General features: G+C 37.5%; 1 long non-coding RNA gene across 1 annotated transcript in view; it reads left to right on the top strand.

Moving 5' to 3' along the window:
* The first annotated feature begins 1,850 nt into the window (after positions 1 to 1,850).
* LOC306654063 overlaps positions 1,851 to 6,009 on the top strand; it is a 189,172-nt gene continuing 185,013 nt past the window's right edge. The window contains exon 1 of the long non-coding RNA XR_013761875.1: positions 1,851 to 2,128. This is a non-coding gene — a long non-coding RNA (uncharacterized lncRNA). The remainder of the gene's footprint in view (positions 2,129 to 6,009) is intronic.

The raw sequence follows: 6,009 nt of genomic DNA, 5'->3' as shown, positions 1-6,009 counted from the left end.
TATTTTTCCAAATGAATTTCATGATTGCCTTCTCATTTCTATAAGATATGTCATTAGAATTTTAATTGGAGTTGCATTGAGTTTGTATATGCTTTTGGTAGTATAGCCATTTTGACAATATTAATTCTGCCTATCCAAAAACATGGGAGATCTTTCCATCTTCTAAGATTTTCTTTAATTTCTTTCTTCAGTGTTCTGTAGTTCTCATTGTAGAGGTCTTTCACCTCTTTGTTAGATTGATTCCCAAGTATTTTATTTTACTTTATTTTATTGAGGCTATGGGGTAGTTATCCTAATATCTCTTTCAGAGAATTTATCAATTATGAATAAAAATGCATTAGATTTATGAGTTTTAATTTTATATCCTGTTACTTTGCTGAATTCATTTATGAGTTCTACAAGTTTTCTGGTGGAAGTTTTTGGCTCCCCTAAATATAGAATCATGTCATTGGCAAATAGTGACAGTTTGAATTCTTCTTTTCCTATTCGTATCCCTTTAAATTTTTGGTCTGTCTAATTGTTCTGGCTAGAGTTTCAAGGATGATATTGAATAGAAGTGGTGAAAGAGGGCATCCCTGCCTTGTTCCAGTTTTTAGGGGGAATGTTTTCAGTTTTCTCCATTTAGAATGAGGTTGGCCATGGGTTTAGCATAGATAGACATTACAATGTTGAGGTATGTTCCTACTATGCCTATTTCTTCTAGTGTTTTGAGCATGAAGGGGTGCTATATTTTATCAAGTGCTTTTTCTGCATCTATTGAAATAATCATATGATATGATTCTTAACTTTAAGCCTGTTGATGTGGTGAATTATATTTATTGATTTCTAGGTGTTGAACCAACCTTGCATCCCGAGATAAAACCTACTTGATTATGGTGCACTATCTTTTAAATGTTTTTGTATGCTAAAATTTTGTTAAGAAGTTTTGCATCTGTGTTCATTAGGAATATTGGTCCGAAGTTTTGTTTCCTCAATGTGTCTTTGTCTGGTTTTGGTTTCAGGGTGATATTAGCTTCATAGAATGAATTTGGAAGGGTTCCTTCCTTTTCTATTTTCTGGAATACTTTGAGTAGTATTAGAATGAGTACTACATTGAAGGTCTTGTAGAACTTAACTGAGAAATCATCTGGTCCTGAACTTTTCTTGGTTGGTAGACTTCTGATAACTTCTTCTATTTCATTGCTTGAAATTGATCTACTTAAATTGTGTATGTCCTCCAGATTGTTTGGGTGGATCATATGTCTATAGAAACCTGTTGATGTCTTTGAGATTTTCTATTTTGTTGGAGTATAGATTTTCAAAATAGCTTCTAATTGTGCTTTGTATTTCAATAGTGTCTGTTGTGATATTTCCTTTTTCATCCTGAATTTAAGTAATTTGAGTTTTCTCTCTCTGTCTCTTCATTAGTGTGGCTAAGGGTTTATCAATTTTGTTTATTTTTTCAAAGAACCAACATTTTATCAATTTTTCAATTGTTTCTTTTGTTTCAATTTCATTGATTTCAGCTCTGATTTTAGCTATTTCCTGCCTTCTACTACTTTTGGTGTTGATCTATTCTTCTTTTTGTAGTGCTTTGAGCTCTAGTGTTAGGTCATTTGTTTGTTGAATTTTCCTTTTACTGAATGAACTCCATGCATGACTCTAACTTTTGGGGCAATTTAATATTGAAAGATTAGTTTGATTAAATATTAGGATGCACCAAATCTTTACACACCCCAGCTGCTTGAAATTTCCCTAGACAGTCTGGACAACCTGACTGCCTGGACAACCCTAGGCAGTGTTTGGATTAAATGGGACATGGTAATAGCTAGTCCTAATAATGTGACACTTGTAATGTTGTTTAATATGTTCTGAACCTTGTGAGCAGATGTGTACAGACTCATGATTATGACCAGATGGGGAGATGAATGTGCTTACCTTTTGAGAAAGGGCTCAGATGGTTGTTGCCAAATAATACAGTTGTCCCTTTTTATCCACAGGAGATTGGTTCCAGGACCTCGTGTGTATACCAAAATTCGAGTTCGTTCAAGTCCCTTGTGTAAAATGGCATGATGTGGTGTTTGTGTGTAATCTATGGGCATCTTCCCATAGATTAAGTCATTTTGAGATTACTTATAGCTATGAAAAGGTAAGTGCTATGAAAATATTTGTTATACTGTATTGTGGAATAACGCCAAGACAAAGCTGCTCACATGTTGAATGTAGATGAATTTTTTTGCCTGGAAATATTTTCTGAGATTGGTCACATTGGAGGATGCTAAATTTGCTGATGTGGGGGGATGACAGTAGATTTCCAAAGGCCAAGTTGATGTATTTTACTACACACACAACCCACAGGCAATCTATGCCCTAACGACTCCTGCCCCATGAGCCTTATCCCACTCACTGAGCTGATCAAACTCTCGAGAGAGAGTCTGCAGCTGTTGGTCACTGCAGAAAGAGAGCATAGGAAGAGACTGAAAGTTAGGAATGAATAGCACAGCTGTATCACCCTCATCCCCGACTCTCGTTAGCAGGAATTTCAAAGAAATATAGTAAACCTTGGGTTAGGATATGGAAACTTCATTTCAGTCTTGACTTCAGTCTGGATAGTTTTTGTGCTAAATAATAAAAACCGCTGGTTCCTGTACATGAAGGAGGTGGAGAGACATAAGGTGGTGTTCGCTTTGTAGTGTTCATTCTTGTGCCACTTTCATGTCTAACTAGTATATTTAGAGTTGCAAAGGAAACTGACTTCTCAGCATTTATTAGCATTTGCCCAAGAATCTGATCACTGTTAACAGAAACAGGTGAAATCTATTCACCTCTCCTGAGAAAAGTACCAGCGCTCTCTGCTCCTTGAAGACCTCAATGCATATTTCTGCAGCTGCTGCCTTTGCTCATTTTATGTAATTTTCTGTTAGATATCACTGGTGCTTCTCTTTGATGTCCAGGTTGTTTCATTAGCGTGTGAACATCTTAGTCATTATCTTAGTCAGTCCAGGTGCTTGTAACCAAATACCGTAGACTCTGATTAAGCAACAGACATTGATTTCTCGCAGTCCTGTCAGATTCAGTTCTTGGGGAGATGACCATCTTTCTTGCTGTATTGCATGGTGGAGAAAGGAGCGTGTGTGTGTGTGTGTGTTAATCAGGGCACTAATTCAACTAAAGGGAGTACACATGTCCTTATCTAAACTTAATTACCTCTCAAAGGCCTGCTTTTTGGTACCATCACATGGGGATTAGGACTTCAACATACAAATCTTAGGGGGACACAAACATTTAGCTTTTAGCAGTTGTAAGTTGATAGGCTGATGCATGTAATTTTCAATCAGATGTGAGAGTTCTGGGGTGGCCATGACATTGGGTCTTACAGTTGGGCAGCCCTATGCTTCAGCTTTTCCACATCTGAGGGTTCTTACTGGGGAACCTCTCCAAAGAGCAGTTTGGGCTAACCTTTTTTTTCTTGTCTTGCTTGAGGAATGTCAGTCAACACATCTGTTATTTAAGTTGTCCTTGCTACATCTGCCAGGAGGCAAAGCCGGTGCTTGTGTGAATACAACTCCTGGAACTCTACCCAGCTTTCTCCTTGGTTATAGATTGCACTGCCACAGATTTTTTTAGTTGTAAGCAAGAGTCAATGCGTTATGTATCATAATAAAGCTTCTTCCTGCCTTGAGAGCTCAGAGGTTCCTTTTAACTAGGAGGATGAGGGGTGTTTCACAGAGAGCATCATTTCATTTGTACCTTGAGTGACCAGCAGGAGTTTGACGTGGTGAGATACAGCACAAGGAGTTTTAGAAAAAGAACAATAGTTACAAAGATCAGGAGTGGATAAAGTGAGTATAGAGCTGGAGAGAAAAGTATTCTGTTTTATCTAGTTGAATTCAGAAAACTAAGGATTCGGCATTTAAATGAGGAATAACTGGAGAATTTGAAGACGAGAAGGCGATTAACAGTGAGACTTTCTAAAACTGTACGGCTTCTGTTTCTTAGGTCATAGCCTCTTGTTTCCCTTCCAGAGCTTGACTTCCTTTGAATTTCAAATTCTTCCTGATTTATGACTGCCTGTGTGACTTGAGGCTGTCGTGGAAGACAAGAATGTCCTGCAGCTTGGGTTCTGGCAGCCCTTGTCTGAGGTCTGAACCGATACATTCAGATGTCTTGGTTTTCCCAGGTTGCATTAGCCGATACATTAATTTGGCTCGTTGCAAGCCCTTGTACCAGACTGCGACAGGCACATACTCGCACAGTCTTCAGCCCTGTCTGTTTTATACTGTACACATTCACTTTTTTAGTTTTTGGTGCTGGGGAAGGAACCTAGGGCTTTGTGTACTCTAGGCAAGTGCTCTACCACTGAGCTACAACCCCAGCCTCATACGCTTTATTTAAATGAATAATAATTCATGTGCTCTTTTGTGATGTGAATTTTTTTACTTGGTGTTATATTTTCCAGATTCTATTATAGTCCAGTGGCTGCTGTGTTTTATTTTCATTGTTTCATTTGTTGTTATTGCTTTATAACTCCTTTGTGGGAATATGCTACACTTTATCCTTTTTACCTCACCTACTTTTGGCTTTTGAAAATACTAAAATACATATTCATGAATACGTCTTTCTTCTGACACACACGTTGTAAGAGTTTCTCTAAGATCTATTGCCAGGGATATAATTGTTGGATCAAGGGAATACACATGTCAGATTCTTTTTCCTAAGCAGTTTCAAGTGGAGATTTCCTGTTACTACAGGCCCTATTGCTCAGTTTTTAATTTCTGCCAACCTGATGAAATTCTATCTTGCTATGACAAGATACATTTATTTAAAGACATATATGTAAATACATGTATTTTCTCTGATGACTAATAAGCATCAGCATCTTTCTGTGTAGGGACCAGTAAATGAGATATGGTGTTTGTTTTTCCCCCCATCACTGTGGTGGTAGAATTTCTACTAGTAGTCCATCAATTTTTGTCTTATATTTTGATTTCACTTCATTAGATGGATTTAAGATTGCTGTAAGTCCTAAGGGTTCACAGCTTGTGTCACTATTCTTATCCCTTTTGCTTTTCTGTTTACTTTGCCTGATGTTGTCTGGGTAGCTTTACTTGGCTAGGACTTACTTTTTCCACTTGGTGACTAAAATTTTCCATCTTCATAATTTGGGTTATATGTACATTTATGTGTGCACACAACACACACATACTTTTATATTAATTATAAAAGTATACAATTTCCTGCATTTAATTGTTGAAATTTCATGTAATATATTTGCATTTTAATCTATTATTTTACCTTGTACTATTCATCTTGTTCTATATTTTTGTTAGTAAATTTTGTTGTATTGTACATATTTAGGTACATGCATACTTTTTTTGGATATTTTAGTTAACTCACTTTCTCTTATCACTAGCTTATAATTTGTATAATCTATTTTACTGTTTCCCATACAAATTATAACATAAATACTTATAAAATCCAATTGTTAAATCTACTGTCCTCCAGGATAAGGCAAGGTCCATAAAACACTAACTCACTGGATAGATGTGGTATGTTCTAGGAGTCTATAGCACAATGGAGTGACAATGTTATGAATCACAAGAACAGAGAAGATTGAGTGCTTCAAACACAAAGTAATGCTAAGGAGATGGAAATATTAATTATCCTGATGTGACATACATGTATTGGAGTATCATGCTATATCACATAAATAAGTACAATTGTTATGTTAATAAAGAATTTAGAGGCTTTTTCCACAGGGCAATCCAAGATGGCGGACTAGAGGGTGACTGCATCTCCAGTCGCTCCCGTACCCAGGATTCAAGAAGGGGAGGCATTGAGAGACTCAGACTAAAATACAGCCATGGGGTTAGTCTCCCCAACCTGGTGAAGCTCAGCCCCGGGCGGCAGGTCCGGATTCGGGTGGCTTATTAGAGTAGGGCAGGGCAACTAGAGTCTTCCCCAGGCAGCCCTGTGCACTCTGGTGGTGGGCTCCTTCCACACGGCAAGCTTCTCCAGCTTCTCCGAGCA

This window comes from Sciurus vulgaris (genome assembly GCF_902686455.1).
Source record: "Sciurus vulgaris genome assembly, chromosome: 2".
In the NCBI taxonomy this organism is placed as follows: Eukaryota; Metazoa; Chordata; class Mammalia; order Rodentia; family Sciuridae; genus Sciurus; species Sciurus vulgaris.
Note: the sequence above shows the minus strand (reverse complement) of the source record. Positions and strands in the feature narration are given on the sequence as shown.